General features: G+C 40.9%; 1 long non-coding RNA gene across 1 annotated transcript in view; it reads left to right on the top strand.

Moving 5' to 3' along the window:
• Positions 1-4,466, top strand: part of LOC138852800 (uncharacterized) — an 84,754-nt gene extending 80,288 nt beyond the window's left edge. The window contains exon 3 of the long non-coding RNA XR_011392087.1: positions 3,913-4,466. This is a non-coding gene — a long non-coding RNA (uncharacterized lncRNA). The remainder of the gene's footprint in view (positions 1-3,912) is intronic.
• Positions 4,467-9,333: the final 4,867 nt, after the last annotated feature.

Raw genomic sequence — 9,333 nt, 5'->3', positions numbered from 1 at the left:
GAAAGTTGCGTATTAGGGAGGATTCAACCAGATGGCGACTGTTAAAGTTGGAAGTAGGGAAGACAAGTTTTAGCAGAAGACCAGTCAATAGGATGGCTGTGATCTCTGACGTGACAGAAATGAGCATTGTTAGTGTCGGCAAGCCTAACACTATTTCTGTTCTTCCTAAGTTTGTCAGAAAGAGATCGGCCAGTTTGTCCAAAGTATTGAAGAGGACAGGAGGAACAAGAAATAAAGTAGACACCAGGAACATCTGTAGAGGGAGGAGAGGTATAAACGAGATGAGTGCGAAGAGTATTAGTCTGGCGGAAAGTAAATTTGATGTCTAAGGAAGGGAGAGAGTTGTTGAGATTAGAAAGACCGGAAATGTAGGGAAGGCAGTGGAGTGAAGAGTTCCCAAGAGTAGAGAGTTTGGGAGAGAATAAATTACGTTTAACACTTGAGAAGGCAAGTCAGACCGTAACGTCGTCGGAAGCTCCTCTCTTCTATGTGTGGGATATTTTGTATCCTTCTCATAAACTTCACATCTGCAAACAGGGACACTTTAGAGTCTATCCCTTCCATCATGTCATTCACATAGATCAAAAATGGCACTGGTCCTAGGACTGACCCCTGTGGGACCCCGCACGTCACAGGCGCCCACTGTGATACCCCATCCCGTACCATAACTCGTTGTCTCCCTGTCAGGTGGTCAAAGACCGGGCCATGGGGGCGTTGACCCCGGAACTCTCTCCAGGTAAACTCCAGGTATTCTCTGATCCATTGCAGTGCCCCTCCTGTTGTACATGCCTGATCCTCCAGCTTCTGCACTAATCTCTTGTGAGGAACTGTGTCGAAGGCCTTCCTGCAGTCCAGGAAAATGCAGGCAACCCACCTCTCACTCTCATGTCTTACTTCTGTTACCTTGTTATAAAACTCCAGAAGGTTTGTGACACAGGATTTGCCTTCCATGGATCCATGCTGGTTGTCATTTATAATTTTGTTCCGTTCCAGGTGCTCCACCACTCTCCTCCTGATAATCTTCTCCATGACTTTGCATACTATACACGTCAGAGATACTGATCTGTAGTTTAGTGCCTCGTTTCTGTCTCCTTTCTTAAAAATGGGGACTACATTTGCTGTCTTCCATACCTCGGGTAATTGCCCAGTTTCAAGAGATGTGTTGAAGATTGTTAGTGGCATGCACAGCATCTCAGCTCCCTCTCTACGGACCCAAGGGGAGATGTCTTGACCCCTCGCCTTTGAGGTATCAAGGTCACTTAGCTTCTCCACCTCCTCCTCCGTTGTTTGTATGTCATCCAGCACCTGTTGGTATATTCCGTGTTGGTGTTTCCCTCTGTGCTGCCTTCTCAGAGCCCTTCCTGTCTCTACTGTTAATACTTCATCAAATCTCATATTGTGCTCCTCACATACCTCGTGATCGTTTCTTGTGAGTTCCCCACCTTCTTTCTTCAGCTTAATCACCTGGTCTTTAACTGTTGTCTTCCTCCTAATGTGCCTGTTCAGCAGTTTCTGGTCAGACTTGACTATCGATGCTAAATTATTTTCATACTGTCGCTGGGCCTCCCTCCTTACCTGTGCATACTCATTCCTAGCTCTTCGACTAATCTCCTTATTTTCCCGTGTTCTTTGCCTTCTGTACTTTTTGCATTCTCTAGTGCACTTAGGTTTTGCCTCCTAACACCGTCGGGTAAACCAGGGGCTCGTTCTCTTCTTGCCATTATTTGTTACCCTTGTGTGTGTGTGTGTGTGTGTGTGTGTGTGTGTGTGTGTGTGTGTGTGTGTGTGTGTGTGTGTGTGTGTGTGTGTGTGTGTGTCTGTGTCTCTGTGTCTGTGTGTGTGTTAGTTACCATTTTGTCCTAGGCACATGTCGATTAGACACTAGGCCTGTTGTAGGAGTGTGTGTGTGTGTGTGTGTGTGTGTGTGTGTATTTTTAATGTCTGTATAATGTGAATTCACGTAATGTTATGAACAATGACTCTTTGAATGGTTCACATCACTTGTATGTTAATGTTAGCAGTTGCACATCATCTCGTACGTGTGCCTGTCTTGTTGAATATAGTATGATGACCCAGCAGTGAGTAGAAATGTTTACTCTCATAGACCACTTCATGTATGCAGATTGTACTGTGTGCATTATGGGATTGAACAAATGTGTATACAATGAATATTCAAATTCTCGTTTACCTTTGTACGGACGAGTATGTTTCTAATGTATAGTTTCGAGAAGAAGCCCTTTTCTGATGTCATGTCTTCACACAATATTTTCAAAAAAAAACTTTTCAGTAGGATAACTCTGTTTTGTCTTAAAAAATATAATGACTACACTATTAATCTGTATCTTTGTACGTAGATACATTCGGTCATCCATATTACTGTAATTCCTCCCTCACTTTCCACTTGTGTATACTGCATAAACCTTATTCCCTCCTCTCTTGAATGGCTAAGAAATCTTCATAAATATTCCATTTCTCTCGCGTATGGGATTCCCTAAACTTTAGATGATTTTTCTCAAGCGTTGGAAAAACCAGCTCAACCGGAAAGAAATCTTTGATGCTGCTGTAGTTGATGAATGCTTTGTGGAGAACTTGATCATATACTCATTGAATATGTCTTCACTGAACGTGTCTTCACTGAACGTGTCTTCATTCAGCATGTCTTCATTCAGCATGTCTTCATTCAGCATGTCTTCATTCAGCATGTCTTCAGTGGTCTACTGAACTACATCTTGCGTTATGGAATGTTACATAGAAACATAGCTTTGGTTCCTACTATATAACTATCATATTGGAGAAAAAAGCATTCCATGCTGTTGGTGTATCTAATTTTGCAAAATAGTTTAATAAAGTCTTTCATCTTCCTCCTCTGCCAATATCTTTTTCTTTCTCTTATTCTGTCCACTCCCTCTCTCTCCCCTTGCCTCCACGCATATGTTTTTTCTCCTCTCTTCCCGCTGACACTCTTCTCGTTCCTATTCCTCCAGACTCTCTCCCCAACCCTTTCCAGATCCTGGTGTCCATTTGGACCTAACTCCAGGCAACTGCTACGCAATTTGCAGATTCTTGTCTTCATTTTCTTTACGACTCCTCTGGACAGCTTTACTGCCTTCATCTTCTGTCCGTAGCATGGACAACGGCACATTACACCTGAACTTTTCCACAACTTTCCACAACTTCAGGCGAAAGAGGAACACTCACACAATCACATGCCCACAACTTTTCCCACAACAAGAGTTCCACCAACAACTTTGACGACGAACGTCCTGCTACTACAGGCTAACAACTATATTCTAACACTAACTTGGGCAAGAAACTTTACTGTACGACAGTCTGTCGTACTCTGCAGTCTTACTGCTTTGTAAATATTGTTTACATCTGCAACAGTCACATTTATTCAACAACATCCTCCCTCCCTCTCTCTCTTTCTCTCTCTCTCTCTCTCTCTCGCTCTCTCTCTGACTCTCACTCCGTATACCTACCCGCCTTTTGGTATTACAAAGGTTGGGTGAGATTTTCTTCCATAAGTTACAAGTTAACAACTATTACTCACCTCAGCACATTTATAATCCTTCCAAATCATTGTCAATCAAGAGGCTATAATTATATCGTAATGAAGCGTTTGTTATAGTACATAGAAAACTCAAAATTATTTGTTTCAACAAAGAATTTTTTTTTCAATGTTCCCTTCTTAAATTTGGCAATTTCATTCTTCATTAACTCCTGAATGATTACATAAAACAGATATATACACCATGCAGCTATTCAGATGTATATAGTAATATAAACATGCAAGTAGGAAACTAGTAAATGTTTGTATATCAAAGATTTAATTAATGCTTAAACGCTTTACGAATATCAAACACGAATCATTCTATGAAATAATGATCACAAATGATATAATGATTCTTACAGATGTAGAACAAGCGCGTGGCTGCTGATTATTGCACATCTGTTGGTACAAGCGTTTTCTCGCAGACTTCGACGTGAAGGCAAGGAAGGGCTTTCGATGGCATTTGCTGTGTACGTAAAATGGCCTCCTATACATCGCCGGCGAAACTTCTACTTCCAATCAAATAGCGTCAACTTAAAGATAATTCATCATTGATAATTCGGAAGCATTTCAAGAAAGTGGAGCACACTTAAGGTTTCAGCCTTTGATGTCAAGTTAGTACAAGATACACCTTGATGGTACTAAAATTTTGGGCTGCCATGCTTGCAAAATTTTTCACATTATACTTCATAAATATTTTAGAGTCAAATGTCACTTCGACAGGATCCACTTTATCTCTCTGTTCTGAATCTCTTCAGTTCATTATTACCACTGCATCAGTATGAACATTTTGCTGCTTTGAGTTTTCTCAAAAAGTAAATGTAACCTGTCATCGTTTTCCCCAGATTGATATAACTGTGAGCTAATAATTAATGTGTTAAATGAAAGAACACAAGTGCAACTAATGTCAAAATAAAATGTCTCATTAGTTGTGTTGGTGTCCTTATGCCTAATATATCAATGGTAATTTTACCAACATTATTACAATAACTAGTGTGCCAGAGACCATCTCCTGCCAGAGACCAGCTCCTGCCAGAGACCATCTCCTGCCAGAGACCAGCTCCTGCCAGAGACCATCTCCTGCCAGAGACCAGCTCCTGAATAATTTTTTAGACCTTGTTTTGTCAATATTTTGAATGTTTTTTTATTATTTAGGCATTCTGAAAGGGGGGATTTTTAAGTAGGTGACTAATATTTTTTCCTCTTTTCTTACCCTTTATGGCTTTAAAACTCCTTTTTGAATCGTGCTCGAATTTTCACAGGCGGCTCATTATACTATTAGCGAATGCATGTGCACTATCATCACTGTTATTAAGCCCATTCCAATTTTCCTGGAATTCGTCTGATTTCTTTCAAAAGTCTTTTCTTCTGCTTGGCTTCAGACATTCACTAGTTTTGTGTCCTAATTCGTCAAGAACCTAGAGTGAAACTGATGCTTGCTGGTGTTCACTTTTCCAGTTTTTGTTTACATCTGTATGGTTTTTCTTTTTATAACTAAGGATAATTAATTTGAAATGTTTCACTCCTTGATAACTTATACATATTATGGAGGGGATATTACCTGATAAGTGTTTCTGTGTTTTACAAATTATCAGTATACTAATATCGATAATAAATGCAAATCCATTGAATATATATGTTTACTGATAAATGCGTCATCTGACTGACATCAAACTTTTTAACAATTCACCGCTTCATTCAGTTCATTGTTTCCATAATAATAGTGATACAATGGTTTTAATTTTCCAATTTTATATATATATTGTAATCTTCACGTTTGTTTTGCAACAAAAAAAAATCCTTGTGTGATCGGCTTCAAAATATAAATGTCGACGCAGGAAATGACAAAACTAGTCCACCACCTCTGAGCCTAGAAGTGCAGACACAGTACGTGGCCCACCACCTCAGAACAACAGTTATTAGTGGCAACAAATTAAGCCCCCAATAAACAAGCAATACAACATTATTTGTATCTGCAAATGTACAGGGGTCTAAAACTCCTCAGACAGTCAAATGCAATGTTTTTGGCTTTCAGACAGACCCACGCAAAATATCACTGCGATAACGAAATACGGATACTAGTACAAGTTATTTAGATAAGACACAAAATTCGGTCAAAAAGGGGAGGAATAGGGGGGTTAGCCTCTATGTCAGAGAGCCTCTCTCTTGCTCAGTTAATATACACCACAAACGATTTACTTGAAATGTTGGTATTAAAGATTGAGAACCAAAACCTGGTCTTTATGGTTGTATACAAGCCACCAGATGTAGTTTCCCAACAATTCAAGGAATAGTTCTTTAAAACTGACTACTTCCTGAAAAATCTTCCAGCACCAAATATCTTGTTGCTGGATGGTTTCACTTTAACACACCTAAAATGGAAGCATATGGCAAATAATGTGATAGCGGAGATAACCCCGGGAAGAAAATACTCTTGACCTCATTTTCATAATAACGATAATCTGGTACCATATAAAGCAGTATCAACGACAATAAATTCGGATCACAAACTAATCGAAATTCAGACCTGTATGAGAAGGTCTGCTGACCAGCAAAATGAAATGAGTTATCAGGGGGGGTGGGGGTGGCATCAACAAATTCAACTTAGATAACAAAAACATCCAAAGGGATCAGATAAGCTATATCCTAAACGAAACAAGCTGGGAAGATATCCTAAACAATATGGATCCGAAACAGTGTCTAGAAATAATTAACTCTGTGGCATTTTCAAGGCACATTCCAATAAGGAAAAAGGAGCAAAGAAGCAACCTAGAATGAATGAGACTCTCCCTAATCAGGTGAAGGCAAAGAATCAGAGAGATTCTCCAAGGGGCCAGTCTATATGGAATACGGAAGGAGGCACTGGCTAGAGAAATAGCCAGTTAAAGTAATCATAGAGGATCCTGGAAACACAAAGAACTCAAAGTAATAAATAAAACTGAAAGAAATTCCAAACATTTCTTTTCATATGAAAGACAGTGCCCCATGCCAAACTGCCCGTGAAGGTTATTATAATCAAGAGGAAAGCGCTAAACCAGTAGGATTATGCAGCACCTGTGGGGGGCATGTGGAAGGTATTCAGGATCAATTCAGGGAACTGGAGAACAGATCCAATCCCCCAGATGAAGAGCCCCTCACCAGCATCAAGGAACCTTCCTTGAGGGGCCTGTGAAGGTGTAGGAGCCCCTTCAGATTCTTAAAGAGCATTTCAAGGAACTCCCTCCTCCTTAGAAGAAAAAATAGTTTCTAAAAATATAAACATTTTTTATTAAATATAAACTAAATTCTCATGAAATTTAAGACAAATAAGAATTCGTCCTAATTGAAGTAATAATTCAAAAATTAAATAACTGATTGAAATGAGGCAAGCCTAATAATTACAAATATCGGAATGATAGTTTTCGATTCTGCCGGTTTCATTACTAGGGCGGTCAGAACCCGCTGGAGTGGAACGAGAAGCCGGTTATGCGCTCTGGTCACAGGTGGTCCTGACTATTGTGATGTCCAGCTCCAGAAGGCACCAACATCAATAAAGATACACAGCTAGCAGCATAATGAGTTTGGTTCCCACCCATGATAGATAATCGGAGATCGGCGACAGATGTATAGGGAAAACCGGAGACTTCTCTACATGTAGGAGGTTGTAAAAATAGTAGCTGTCCTGGTGGTATGAAAAAACGCAGAGTTCTGAAAATGAGGACTTTAATAAGATCATTGAGCTGCAAAGAGGGAGAAGAACATCAGAATTCTTGTAATGATAACGTAGAAGTGTAGACCCAAACCAAAAGTGGAGGAACAGCAGAGTTCCCTGAATGAAGAATTATCATGTATCTGATCAAAGCCTAGATCATGCAGCTCTTACCTTGCTTGTGTCGGTTGACCTGAACCATACACCAAGGCTGAGAAAAAAATAAATTACAAACTGGACAAGGAGTCACTCATATGATAGGCTGAAGGCCTTTGAAAGAAATGCTGATGACCAGGAACTTTACGCCACTATCGTAAGTATAATCAAGTCTACATAAATAAATTAAAATCTCAACAAGAGTAGAACTCTTTTCTATATTAAGTAAAAGGTCTATCATGTTATAACTAACCAAGAGTGGAACACCATTCTTACAGACTTGATGAGAGCAGAGAGCCAAGTGACGTTCCTCCAACCCACAAGGGGTGATGCTGGTGAGGGTCTCTTGATCTAGGGGATTGGATCTGTGCTCCAGTTCCCTGAATTGAGCCTGAATGCCTTCAGGTTTTTTGCTCAGCCATGATTATAATAATAATAATAATGTTAACTCCCAGTGGTTGGAGAAACGAAGGGGGGGGGTTAAAAGGTAATGGCACACACATCCCTTTCAGAACAGTCATACTACTAGTCATACTGACTCCACCACTCATTCAGACTTCCACTTGTAATTAATAAACTTTTAACTCAAATTTCCAAACACATACCTCTTCAAGGGGGCTCCTTGGCGTGGTGAACAGGCTCTTGGTCTGAGGAATTAGACCTTTTTGTCTCCTTCCTCGGATCGAACCTAATTACCTCCAATCCCTCCTACCCTATTCCATCCTCCCTTTTTCCCTTTCCTCCTCCTCCCCATCCTTCCCCTATTCCCTTCCTCTTTTCGGCCTTTGGGATTCTTCCCACAGGCAATCTAGTTCCTAGGTAGAGAAAAGGGTACCTGGGTCTATCCCATTCCGTTGAGGTCCTTGGCAGTGATGTACTTTACCGTGGAATCTGGATCACCGGGGGATGTCCCGATCCCTCTACGGTCTCCCGGGGGGTGGCTTTGGGTGTCTTTCAGGTGGCAGGTGTATCTCTGGAGGCTGCCTGTCGGATTCCGTGGGGTGGTTGTGGAGAAATTTTCTCCAGGAGGGGGGTATCAGCCCCCTTCAGCCCCCTTCAGCCCTTTCAGCCCTGAGGGGCCACTCAGAAGGGGCGAGCATCTTGTTTACTGCTAGAGTGAGTAATTGATCACAGATGCTATGCCACGTAATCATGTGACCTCTGCTCCTTGCAGCGGTGTTGCAACGTGTATTTTATAAGAGACAGTACATCTCTTACTTAGCAGGACAATTAAGGAAAATCCTGCTCCCACTTTATTACCATAGTAAAGATGTACATTGTTGTCTATGATTAAGACAGCAAGAAACAAACATTTGCTTTGCTTCATCGAGGAGGTGACAGGGATGCAAGGTACTAGGTCAGCGTTTTTTTTTGTGCTAGGGCAGTGACGGCTTGGGGTGGTGTACTGACGCCAGATTACTTTTGACTCTAGAGAGAGTCACACTGACGCCAGGATAACCAGCAAAGGACACTGATCTGTGCGTTAGTGTGAATAAAGTGTCTCACAAAACACAATAAACTCTTAAGAGAAGTGTGATCAGCTTCTCTTGTGATACATTGTGAACAATAAAGACAAATCTTGTGGAACATAGTGTACCAGTGTGCGTTTCCTAGACAATGGAAGACGTGGACATCCAAGGACACTTCAGCTTCTATCAAGTCACCGATATCTGTCGAAGGTGTTGAGAACACCATAGCTCACGTTACTAAGAGCAAGGTATGTTATGAATTTCTTGTAGATCGGGGGATTGCGCAATTCTTGAGTCACAAGGAGTTTGTAATCAACCTATAATCGGCAGTAAGGTGTGGACTTTTGAGTCCAAACAAGTAAGTATTCGTCAGCCATCATCGAATGAAATATGTTGACATAACACCCCCTAGGGGTAATTTATACTTACAAATTGTATCTCTTGACAGCCCACTGTTGTGATGGTTTCGA

The sequence above is a fragment of the Cherax quadricarinatus genome, chromosome 16, assembly GCF_038502225.1.
Source record: "Cherax quadricarinatus isolate ZL_2023a chromosome 16, ASM3850222v1, whole genome shotgun sequence".
NCBI classification, from domain to species: Eukaryota; Metazoa; Arthropoda; class Malacostraca; order Decapoda; family Parastacidae; genus Cherax; species Cherax quadricarinatus.
Note: the sequence above shows the minus strand (reverse complement) of the source record. Positions and strands in the feature narration are given on the sequence as shown.